The 12,407-nt window shown below is 52.3% G+C and overlaps 1 protein-coding gene across 3 annotated transcripts in view; it reads left to right on the top strand.

Moving 5' to 3' along the window:
* Positions 1 to 12,407, top strand: part of LOC119972491 (nucleolar protein 4-like) — a 526,260-nt gene that overhangs the window by 89,913 nt on the left and 423,940 nt on the right. Inside the window, exon 1 of one of the 3 annotated variants that reach the window (XM_038809266.1) lies at positions 10,747 to 10,831. The exons of the other annotated variants lie outside the window; for them this stretch is intronic. The gene's annotated coding sequence lies outside the window, so the exon portion shown is untranslated. Of the gene's footprint in view, positions 1 to 10,746; positions 10,832 to 12,407 lie in introns of those variants that run through there. 3 annotated transcript variants of the gene reach the window in all.

The raw sequence follows: 12,407 nt of genomic DNA, 5'->3' as shown, positions 1-12,407 counted from the left end.
CCCCCTTTGATTTTTCCTTCTTTGCAGTGTCGGTTTGGGAATTCTCGGGTTCTCACCCTGCACATAAACGCCATGATTAGACTGTCTACATTTTGGAAAAAGACTTTGGGGATGAAGATCGGGATGGATCTAAACAGGAAGAGGAACCTTGGCAGTACGTTCATCTTGATCGTCTGCACTTTCCCTGCCGGGGAGAGTGGGAGTGAGCCCACCTTTGAGGGTCTTTTCTTACTTCCTCCACCAGGCTGGTCAGGTTCCACTTGTGGATCTGTGTCCAGTCTCTGGCTATCTGGATTCCCAGGTAACGGAATCTGTTCTGGGCCAATTTAAATGGGAGCCCCTCCAGCTCTGTCTCTCCCTGTTTTGGGTTCACTGGGAATGTCTGGCTTTTGCCCAGGTTAAGTTTGTAGCCCGAGAATGTTCCAAACTCTTTCAGTATTTGCAGTATTGCCTTCAGTCCCTCCTGTGGCTTTGAGACATAGAGGAGCAGGTCAACTGCAGAGAGTGAAACTGTGCTCTCTGGATTCCCTTACAGCTTTTTGCGTCCCACAGTGCTGTCGCCAGGGGTTCAATCGCTAGCGTGAACAAGAGTGGGGGCAGGGGTCAGCCCTGTCTTGTTCCTCTCTGTAGCTGGAAGTATTCAGAGCTGCTGGTGTTAGTTCGAACACTTCCTTTGGGAGTGTTGTAGAGGAGCCTCACCCAGGCTCACCTCACTCCTAGCCCAAACCGTTCCAGTACCTCGAGGAGGTAGTTCCATTTGACTCTGTCGAAGGCCTTTTCTGCGTCCAGGGAGACAATGACCTCTGGTGTTCTCTCCCCGGCAAAGGGGGTGGTCATTATTACATTCAGCAGCCGCCTGATGTTCGCTATCAGCTGCCTACCCTTGACAAAGCCTGTTTGGTTCTCTGTGACCACTTCTGGTACGCAGCCCTCCAGCCTTTTGGCATGGACCTTTGCGAGTATTTTCGCATCCACGTTCAGCAGTGAAATGGGTCTGTATGATCCACATTCCGTCAGGTCTTTATCTTTTTTGGGTATCAGTGAAATTTGGGCTTGCGCTAGTGTGGGGGGCAGGGTGCCCCCTGCCAGTGAGTCTGCAAACATGTCCCTTTGGTGTGGGGCCAGGATTGGTGCAAATATTTTGTAGAAGTCCGCCAGGAACTCGTCAGGTCCTGGTGCCTGCCCCGTCTGCATAGAGCTGATGCTCTCCATGATTTCTCCCAGGTCTATTGATGCTTCCAGCTCACCGCTTCTGTCTTCCCCCACAACTGGTAGTTTCAGTCTGTCTCATCCCCGTTTCATCCCCGCGTCCTCATCAGGGGGGCTCGGAGGTGTACAGCCCCCGGTAGAAGGCCTCAAAAGCCCGATTGACCTACTTTGGTTCCGTTATCAGTCTGCCTCTGCTATGCTTTACCTGTGCTATTTCCCTCGTGGCTGCCTGCTTTCTTAGCTGGTGAGCCAACAGGCGGCCAGCCTTGTCTCCGTGTTCGTAGAAGGTCCCCCGTGTCTGGTGGAGTTGGTACATTGCTTTCCTAGTGGATATCAGGTTAAAGTCTATTTGCAGCTTTTTCCTCTCCGCCAGCCAGGTTGGGGCCTCGGCCTATTTTAGGTCGACTTCCAGAATGGAGTCTACCAGTTGTTGCCTGGCCATCTTCTGTTCCCTGTGCCTTGTAAGCTACGATCTCTCCTCTAATCACGCCCTTCAGTGCCTCCTAGAATGTGGAGAGTGAGACCTCCCCGTTTTGGTTGTTACTTACGTCGTCGCCTAAGGCCTGCGATGTTTTTTGGCAGAAGTCCTTGTCGGCCAGGAGGTCTGTGTCCAGCCTCCACGTGGGACATTGGGCCCGGCCTGTCTTCAACCTCACATCCATGTAGTGTGGAGCGTGGTTGGAGATAGCGATTGCGGAGTATTCTATTCCTGTGATCCCTGGAAGCACCGATTTGCCCACTGCAAAGAAGTCGATACGGTTGTATACCTTGTGTACTTGTGAAAAGTATGAGAATTCCTTTTGTCCCGAATGTAGGAACCTCCATGGGTCTACCGCCCACATCTATTCCATGGAAGCTCCTAGTTCCCTAGCTATGCCAGTCTTTTTCAACGTTCTGGGGTTTGATCGGTCGGTCAGTGGGTCCAGCATGCAGTTAAAGTCACCCCCCCATAATCAGTCGATGTGAGTCAAGGTCGGGGATTTCCGCCATGGTCTTCTTTATGAATTCTGTGTCATCCCAGTTGGGAGCGTACACATTTACCAGTATGACCGGTGCCCCTTCCAGGACACCGCTGACCATGACGTACCGTCCCCCTGGGTCCGTAACTGTCTTGGTTTCCGTAAACCTCGTCCTCTTGCTAATTAATATTGCCATTCCCCTGGCCCTTGCCCCATAGCATGAGTGGTACGTCTGTCCCACCAGCCCTTCCTTACGAGCAGTGGATCCTTCCTTAGGGTCTCTTGTAGCTAGATTATATCTGCTTTTAGGTTTCTTAGCCGGGCAAAGACTTTGGATCTTTTCACTGGGCCGTTGAGTCCCCTTACATTCCAGGTAACAATCCTGGTGTGGGGGTTACTGACCCCCGGTCCTGCGGGATCACCCATACTTACCTTGTGGTCGCGCTCCTGTGCTCCAGGATTTCCCTTTGTTAGGGGGCCGTCCAAAATGGCCACGGTCGCCGCTCTACCCATGAGGTCGGGTCCCAGTGCTCCGGGGTTTCCCTTTGTCCAGGGGGCATCCAGCCATGTGAATGCCACATGGGTGCGCCCCTACACTCCGGGGTCTCCCTTCGCCCCAAAACCCTACCAAGTGACTGTTTGCGGCGCCATCTTGGTTCCTTGCCCTGCTCCGTGCCTGCCGAGGCCTGCGTCTGTACTGATTTTCTACCCCACCCTTCTCTTTGTTTCTCTTTTTTTCTGCGCTCTCGCTCCAACTCCCCTCCCCCCCCCCCGCCCAGCCCTGTCCCTCTGACCCCTCCCTGTGCTCTCCCCCCCCCCCCCTTTCTGCCTCCCCTTATGTCAGGTGCTCCCTCTCCCCTGAGAGGCGCACTGCGGCCCTCCTTCCTTCCTGCCCTCCCGTGTTGGCTCTCCTCGCTAGTGCGGTGGCCCCCTCCCAGTACTTGCCCAACTCTGTCCCTGTTTTACCCCCCTCTTACTAGCCCTTGTCTCGCTCTCCTGTCCACTTTTCTCACCCTCATTTCCCCTGCTCCACTTCCCCCACCCGCCCATCGCATTGAGAGAAGAGACAAGCCCAGAAACGAGGCAGCACAGTCCCGTGCAAAACATAGAACACATGTGCACAGTTCATGATCTTATTGTCTCTGTTTGCGGTATGCCCTCTGCTCTTTGTTCTGTTTCTTCCTTTCTTTTCCGTCCCCGTGACTTTCAATGTGGTTGCGGCTGTTCCTCCCCCAGCTTGTTCGATCTAACAAACTCATCAACCTTCACTGGGGTGTTAAAATACAGCTCCTTCCCCTTAAATGTTCCCAGAGTCTGGCCGGGAATAATATCCCAAATTTCACCTTACTTTTGTAGAGTGCTGAATTCGCCCTGTGTGGTGAATTATACTGTATTGTAATTCACACTGTATTGCATTGCATTATATTATGTCCTTGTGGGCGCTGTATGTGAGCCGTTGCGCGGCTCTGCCCATAGGGGGAGATCAGGAGCTTGTACAGGGCTCCACCCATGGCTCCGTCCATGGCCCCTCCCACTACCGGAAGTATAAAGTGCCGCAGCCGTAAGCCTGCTCTCAGTTCCTCTGGTCGCAGGCAGGCTCAGTTGTAAGACTATTAAAACCTGGCTGAATCAAGCACATCCGAGACTACAGAGGAGCAGAAACTCAGCCTACTGCACGCACGGGTGAGCCATCGTATCTCTACGCAACTCAATTGTACCACCTCATATACTGAGGCTCTAGCTATGCCCGACCGACTCTACGTGCGGCCGATTAACGAGGTCTACGCGCGGCACATTTTCACGACCCGCCGCCAGCGCCCCGCAGAGTCGCTAGAAGACTTTCTCCGCAATTTAAAAGCCCTTGCTCGGGACTGCAATTTTCAGGCTGTAACAGCCTCCCAGCATATGGAACTCGCTGTACGTGATGTATATGTTGCAGGGCTCAGGTCCAACTATGTGCGCCAGCGATTGCTTGAAAAAGGGGCCCAGAGCTTGGAGGACACTGTAGAGTTAGCCACGACTATGGAGGTCACGTTCCGCAGTTTGAACTCATTCCCCGCGGACCAAGCAACCCCATCGTGGGTCCCCGACCAGCGACTGCCCCAGGCCTGCGCCGCGCGGCCACCCACCCACTTTGGAGTGCCAGCGGCCATTTTTGTGGCCAGCCCCAACACCCACGGCAGCATTGCCCGGCCCGCAACGCGACCTGCAGCAGCTGCGGTCGCAAAGGACACCATGCCGGAGAATGTCTGGCAAGATCGAAAACTCCAAACTCCCCCGCAGTCCAGAGCACTCGCCTCCCAAACTAACAGGCCCGCAGGCCCCGTAATGCTGCAGCGTGTCTGCCGACTCCGCCCCCACCCGACATGTGCGACTCATGGGGGCCGCCATCTTGACAACCCTCCTCCATGCGGCTGGCCACATGCAAGTGGCCACATGGCCACATGGGGCTGCCATCTTGGATGCCATCTTCTTCAGCACCCGCCACATGCGATCAACGGGGGCCGCCATCTTGGCCATCAACCGAACCGAACCTCGACGACTACGGCCTCAGTGGACAGTCATCACGGGGCCACTCTAGCACAGCTGATCGAACCGCCGACTACCCGCAACTCAACGCAGTCACGTTGGACCAGTCGCGTCCGAAGCACCTCCAGAGCTCGATGATGGCCGGTAAAATCAACGGATACAGGACACCGTGCCTCTTCGACTTCGGGAGCACTGAGAGCTTCGTACATCCTGACCTGGTAAGACACTGTTCACTCCCTATCTTTCCTGCACGACAAACTATCTCCCTTGCCTCGGGCTCACACTCAGTCCACATACAAGTGCGCACCGTCGTGACCCTAACGATTCAGGGCGCCAGCTACTCTAATTTCCAGCTGTACGTACTTCCCGAACTCTGCGCCCCTCTCTTACTTGGACTCAATTTCCAATGTAACCTCAAGAGCCTCACACTCAGCTTCGGCGGACCCCTACCTCCACTCACTATCTGCAGTCTAGCGACACTAAAAATCTACCCCCCTCCACTCTTCGCTAACCTCACCTCAAACTGCAAACCCGTAGCCACTCGCAGCAGGCGGTACAGCCTGCAGGACAGAGTATTCATCAGAGCCGAAGTCCAGCGGCCCCTACGTGAGGGAGTCATAGAGGCCAGTAACAGCCCCTGGAGAGCTCAGGTGGTGGTCATCAAGACCGGGGAAAAGTTCCGAATGGTGGTTGATTATAGCCAAACCATTAACCGGTTCACGCACCTCGATGTGTACCCCCTCCCCAGAATTGCAGACATGGTTAATCAGAACGCCCAGTACCGCATATTCTCCACGGTTGATCTGAAGTCTGCTTATCACCAGCTCCCAATCCGCCCGGAGGACCGCCACTACACGGCGTTCGAGGCAGATGGCCGCCTCTTCCATTTCCTCCACTTTCCTCCCCTTTGGCGTCACGAATGGGGTTTCGATGTTCCAACGAACAATGGACCGAATGGTGGACCAGTACGGGCTGCGGGCCACGTTTCTGTACTTGGGCAATGTCACCATCTGCAGCCAGGATCAGCAGGACCACGATGCCAACCTCCACCGATTTCTCCAAACTGCCCAGAAACTCAACCTCACCTATAATACGGAGAAATGCGTTTTCCGCACTACCAGACTAGCCATCCTCGGCTATGTCGTGGAAAACGGAGTCCTGGGCCCCGACCCGGACCGTATGCCCTCTTACAACTCCCTCTCCCTCATTGTCCCAGGGCCCTCAAGAGCCGCCTGGGATTTTTCTCTTGTTATGCCCAGTGGGTCCCTCAGTATGCGGACAAAGCCCGCCCACTATTTAAGACCACACTCTTTCCTCTGTCAGCTGAGGCCCGCCAGGCCTTCAACTGCATCAAGGAGGACATCGGCAACACCGCCATGCGGGCGGTGGATGAATCCGTCCCCTTTCAAGTGGAGAGCGACGCTTCGGAGGTCGCTCTCGTTGCCACACTAAATCAGGCAGGGAGACCAGTCGCCTTCTTCTCCTGAACCCTCTCCGCTTCGGAACTTCGACACTCCTCAGTCGAAAAGGAAGCTCAAGCCATTGTGGAAGCCGTACGGCACTGGAGGCAGTACCTCGCAGGTAGGAGGTTCACCCTCATCACCGACCAAAGATCGGTTGCCTTCATGTTTGACAACTCGCAAAGGGGCAAAATTAAAAATGATAAAATCTTGTGGTGGAGGATCGAACTCTCCACCTATAATTACGAGATCATATATCGACCGGGGAAGCTCAACGAGCCCCCAGATGCCCTGTCCTGCGGCACGTGCGCCAGCGCGCAAGACAACCGCCTGAAGGCTATCCACAATGGCCTCTGCCACCAGGGGGTCACCCGGCTCGCCCACTACGTCAAAGCCCGAAATCTGCCTTTCTCCACCGAGGAGGTCAAAGCCATCACCAGGACTGCCCGATCTGTGCGGAGTGCAAACCGCACTTCTATAGACTAGACAAGGCCCACCTGGTAAAAGCATCCTGGCCCTTTGAACGCCTGAGCATCGATTTCAAATGGCCACTCCCCTCGACCAATTGAAATGTGTACTTTCTGAACGTCATCGATGAGTTCTCCTGCTTCCCCTTTGCCATCCTGTGCCCCGATATGACCTCCCACACAGTCATCAGAGCCCTGCACAGTGTCTTCACTCTGTTCGGTTTCCCCAGCTAAGTACACAGCGACAGGGGTTCGTCCTTCATGAGCAACGAGCTGCGTCAGTACCTGCTCGACAAGGGCATCGCCTCGAGCAGGACTACCAGCTACAACCCCAGGGGGAACGGGCAGGTGGAGAAGGAGAACGCAGACGGTCTGGAAGACCGTCCTACTGACCCTCCGGTCCAGGAATCTCCCGACCTCCCACTGGCAGGATGTCCTCCCCGACGCGCTCCATGCTATTAGGTCCCTCCTATGCACCGCCACCAACCAGACCCCTCACGAACGATTATTTGTTTTCTCTAGGGGCAGTACCACAGGGGCTTCGCTCCCATCCTGGTTGAGGACACCGGGCCCGGTTCTCCTCCGGAAGCACGTTCGGACACACAAAACAGACTCGCTAGTGGAGAAAGTGCTACTGCTTCATTTGAACCCCCAATACGCCTTCATTGAATACCCCAACGGCCGTCAGGACACCGTTTCCCTCCGGGACCTGGCGCCTGCAGGATCCAACTCCACCACCACCACTGAGGCGCCCTTCACACTACACCCCACCCAACCCCCGATGCCCTGCGCCCCCCCACCTATAGGTTCCCTGCCCACGCTCGGCGCCCCTGCGCCTGTAGGTTTCCTGTCCCACCCGTTGCCCGTCGCACCGGTCAGATATGAAGCTCGGACCGAAACACCCCCGGAGAGTCCGCCCCAATATCCACACTGGTCGTCACCACCCAGCCACTCGAAGAGGCTGCAACCCGGGTGCTCCGCCGATCCCAAAGGACGACTCGGCCTCTGGACCGGCTCAACTTGTAGACCTGTCACCCCCGCCGGACTTGATTTTTTTTTACAGGGTGTGAATGTGGTGAATTATACTGTATTGTAATTCACACTGTATTGCATTGCATTATATTATGTCCTTGTGGGCTCTGTATGTGAGCCATTGCATGGCTCTGCCCATAGGGGGAGATGAGGAGCTTGTACAGGGCTCCACCCGTGGCTCCTCCCATGGCTTCGCCCATGGCCCCTCCCACTACCAGAAGTATAAAGTGCTGCAGCCGTAAGCCTGCTCTAAGTTCCTCTGGTCGCAGGCAGGTTCAGTTGTTAGACCATTAAAACCACAGTTTACTTCCAATCGTGTCTAAATGAATTGATGGTCACATCACCCTGTTGAACTCAGCCCTTATTTTGGCCAGGTCCGCCCCAATGTCCTGATACACCCTTATGTTTTTTCCTTCCCATGTGTTCGATCTTGTCTGCCGGGCCCACTTTAGGATTCTGTCCTGGTCTTGGAATCGGTGCAGCTTTGCGATAATCGCTCTGGGCTGCTCCCCGGCTTTGGGCTTGGGTCGGAGTGACCTGTGCACCCTGTCTATTTCTGGGTTGTTTGGGAATCCTTCTCTTCCCACTAGCTTGCCCAGCATTTGGGCGATGTAACCTGTCGGGTCTCTGCCCTCTATCCCCTCTGGCAGACCCACTATTTTGACGTTCTGCCGTCTGGACCTATTTTCCTGGTCCTCCACTTTCGCTTTTAGGCTCCCCTGGGTGGTTGCCGACCTTCTCATCTCAGCTTCAAGGGCTATCACCCTGTCGCTCTGGTACGAGGCGGCCCTTTCCAACTCCAGGATCGTTTTCTCCTGCACCTCCACTTTCCTTTCCAGGCCTTCGATGGTCTGCTGCATTTTGTGCATTGTCTCCGCCAGCATCTCCTTCATCATTGTGTGGAGCTCTGTCCTGAGCGCCTCCTTTATGGTGCTTAGCCTCTTTTTTAGCTCGTTTCTCCACTCTTCCCCCTGTGCGGGGAGGGGGGGGGGGGGGGGGGAGGCTGGTCGCTGCATCCCGCTCCCACTTCGCTGTTCGGTCCGCCATCCTTGTCCCTTCCAGGCTCGCCCGAACCTCCGTCTCGTCTTGTGGGGCCGCCTGCCTGCGCCGCTCCTGCGCCTTTCCCTCGCTGCTGCTGCTCCTTGTGTCTCACCGTCCCTTCACTTTGGTATTTTTCTTTCCTCCAGCCATCTGTCTCTCTCTCTCTCTCCACGCTGCTGTTCCTTACCGTGAGGTTGCTCTCCCTTCCCCCGCTCCTCTGTTCTCGCTGGGTGTGGTCTGCCTCAGGCTTTAGGTTTGGGTTTCTTTATTTGTCCAGTTTTGTTTTTGCTTGTGGTTAGTTCCCTTCCTTTCCTTTCTCTTTTTTGTTCCCCTTCTCTCTCACCGGGTCAGGAGAGTCGAGAGAGAGATTTCTAGTTGGGCTGCAAGTCCCCCTTTGTGCTGCCGCTCACCTCGTGGTCACCACCGGAAAGCGGGGGGAGGCCCTCTCTCTTTGTCGCTTGCTCCGCTTCCAAGTGCTCAGGTCTCTGACTTTGCTCCGTTTTGGAGTCCAGGTCACTGCTGCTCTTCTTCCGCACTCTCTTGCTGTGTGGGTGCCCAATTGGACAAGTTTGCACGCTTAGGTGCATATTCTCCTTGGGGAACGGAACGCAACTGTGTTCCCCCCTCAGGAGCTCTTCTACCTGCGACTGCTCTCTTCCCCCGCCGGTAGCCGAATCATACTGCCCCATACTTGATTGATTTCCCCTTCAGTCATACTGTGAAGTTCAGTGGCATCTTTTTCGGTGCACTCTATCACCTGAGCTATTTCGATCGCTTTTTCCAATGTTACATAGATACATAGAAGATAGGAGCAGGAGGAGGCCTTTTGGCCCTTCGAGCCTGCTCCGCCATTCACCACGATCATGTCTGATCATCCACTCAATAGCCTCATCCTGCTTTCTCCCCATAGCCTTTGATCCCACTCACCCCAAGTGCTATATCCAGCCGCCTCTTGAATATATTCAAAGTTTTAGCATCAACTACTTCCCGTGGCAATGAATTCCACAGGCTCACCACTCTTTGTGTGAAAAAATGTCTCCTTATCTTTGTCTGAAATGGTTTACCTTGAATCCTCAGACTGTGACCCCTGATTCTGGACACACCCATCACTGGTAACATCTTCCCTTCTTCCCTGCATCTACCCTATCTAGTCCTGTTCGAATGTTATAAGTGTCTATGAGATCCCCCCTCATTCTTCTGAACTCCAGCGAGAACATTCTTCTGAACTCCAGCGAGAACAATCCCAACCTAGTCAATCTCTCCTTATGTGACAGTCCCGCCATCCCTGGAATCAGTCTGGTAAACCTTTGCTGCACTCCCTCGAGAGCAAGAATATCCTTCCTCAGAGACGGAGATCAAAACTGCACACAGTACTCAAAATGTGGCCTCACCAAGGCACTGACCACTTGCAGCAACACTTCCCTGCTTCTATACTCGAAACCTCTTGCAATGAAGGCAAACATACCATTAGCCTTCTTTACCACCTGCTGCACCTGCATGCTTACCTTCAGCAAATGTTGCACAAGGACATCCAGGTCCTGCTGCACAATCCCCTCTCCCAATTTACTACCATTATGATAGTTTCAGTCAGGAGTTTCTTTTGGATGATGAGATTGTGGATTCGACAAAACAACTGATCATGCAGCATCTTGCTAAGCAGTGCTCAGCGAGTTGACGAAGCCTGGCTATGAGGGCTGAGTTGGAGGACAATCAAGGGTCTTGGGCGTTCTTTGACCAACTTGACTATCTGAGCAAAGGTCTTTGAATCTAGTGCCTCTGGGGCTGTGAGGTTCCTAATTAGATTATAAGTTTTGGGCCTGCAAATTGTCAGAAGTTTCACCTTCTACTTGTCTTCCCCTGTAATCTCGTTCGCGGTGAAGAAATAACTGAGCCGTTCGATATACTAGCTCCAATCTCCAGCCCTTTGGTCAAACGGGTCTAGTTTATCGATAATGGGCATTTTCACTCACGTTTTGATAGTTCTCTTCTTTCTTTTTCCAGTTGTTCCTTCCTTTCTCCCCTCGAATCCTGCAGACTGTGATGGAAGCTTTTACCTTGTTGCCACTGTGGTAGCTCAAGAAACACCCTGGAGGCTTCCAGTAGTAACAATGGGGTTTATTGATAAAACACAAAGGTTGGTAATTATACAGGCAAAGAACATAATAGGATGGGTCTTGTCTGTTCGGCTCCAGGGTCCACACCACTCCTGGGATCCCGCACAAACTCACTATACGATGGGATTCATGCGCTTCCACACGATTGGTCCCAAGCCGGTCAGGTGGTCTGCCAGGTTCGCCCCCTTAAAGCGACGGCACTACCACAGACTGTAATGCCAGTAACCTTACTTAAACAAGTAAGCTTTCCTATAATAAATAGAATTATTGCTTGAGTGAATACATAGTTCTTCACTTGTATAACCTGAAATGCCCTGTTCCTAGCCCATTCAAACAAATATTTGAATAAATGACTGAAACAATCTTACATGCCTCTTTAATTGAACTTTGATAAATATCCCAGTCTCTAGCAATCCTGGATAACCACTAACATGGGCAGTTGAATCACTCAGATTGTTGTATACGCATATCATTGCAATGGCATTTGAATTTTGAAATGACGCTGCTTTAGAAAATATGGTTATTGAGAGACTGCAATGTGAGAACCTAGAAGTGGAACTTGAAACTTTGTGTCCCGTTGGATCGGGGACCTGGGACTTTGCGATATTTTTAATATTGAGAGACTGTTTATCTGCCTAATTGCAATACATTGCAAAGCGCCAGGTTTTAAATTATACTTCTTCTGGCTAATTAGCCAGTTAATTTCTAGGTGTAAGTGATATTAGAGTGCTCATTTTCCCTTGAATACTTTATGGAAACATTTATCATAGGCAGATTAATCTAATAAGCAAAATGGTATTAATTACAAAAAACTCCAACCAGCTGCATTACGTTTTTAACCATTGTTTATCTTCATAGGTGCAAGTAATGTTTGGTTATTTGTTACATGCACTAAAACATATTCATCTGATTCACCTTCAATATTTCTGCATTGAACCTCTGACTAACATTTTGATTGTGTTGAAATGTTCACCAGTTTTTCACTCTCTTGGCCATCATTTTATAACCAAAATTACAAAAGTAATAAATTCAAATACTATTGGGATTGTTTTCCAAAAGTGGGACAAAACTTGTGAATTCCTCGCATCCTGATTTTTAACTGTATGCATGTAGAGTGAGGGGCAGGCAGGAAGTGTCCATGATGGTATCAGCAATTGTTGAGCCTCATTTCTACATGGGAATAAACACTCTTGCTTGAGCTGGGTGGGAATAACATAGTGACTGTCAGGTGGAAGCAGACAAAAGGTTATCGCTGACACCCAAAGAAATGGTTATCAGCACACAGTAGCTGGTGAATGGGTAGGATGGAAGTCCCAGGCTTCCACGTCAGGGTTAGGACTCATGCTCCTAATAGAATAGATTCATAGAAAAGTTACAGCAGAGAAGGAGGCCATTAGGCCCATCTTATCCATGCTGGCCTGAGGACACCCAGGGTCCCTTTCTAATCCCACCTTCCTGTACCTGATTCATAGCCAAGTATCTTACAGCGGATAAGGTGCAGATCCATGTACTTTTTAAAAGAATTACGGGTCTATACCTCCACCACCAACTCAGGCAGTGAATTTCAGACTCCCTCTGTGTAAAAAAACTTCTTAC

Source organism: Scyliorhinus canicula, chromosome 10, assembly GCF_902713615.1.
Source record: "Scyliorhinus canicula chromosome 10, sScyCan1.1, whole genome shotgun sequence".
In the NCBI taxonomy this organism is placed as follows: domain Eukaryota; kingdom Metazoa; phylum Chordata; class Chondrichthyes; order Carcharhiniformes; family Scyliorhinidae; genus Scyliorhinus; species Scyliorhinus canicula.
Note: the sequence above shows the minus strand (reverse complement) of the source record. Positions and strands in the feature narration are given on the sequence as shown.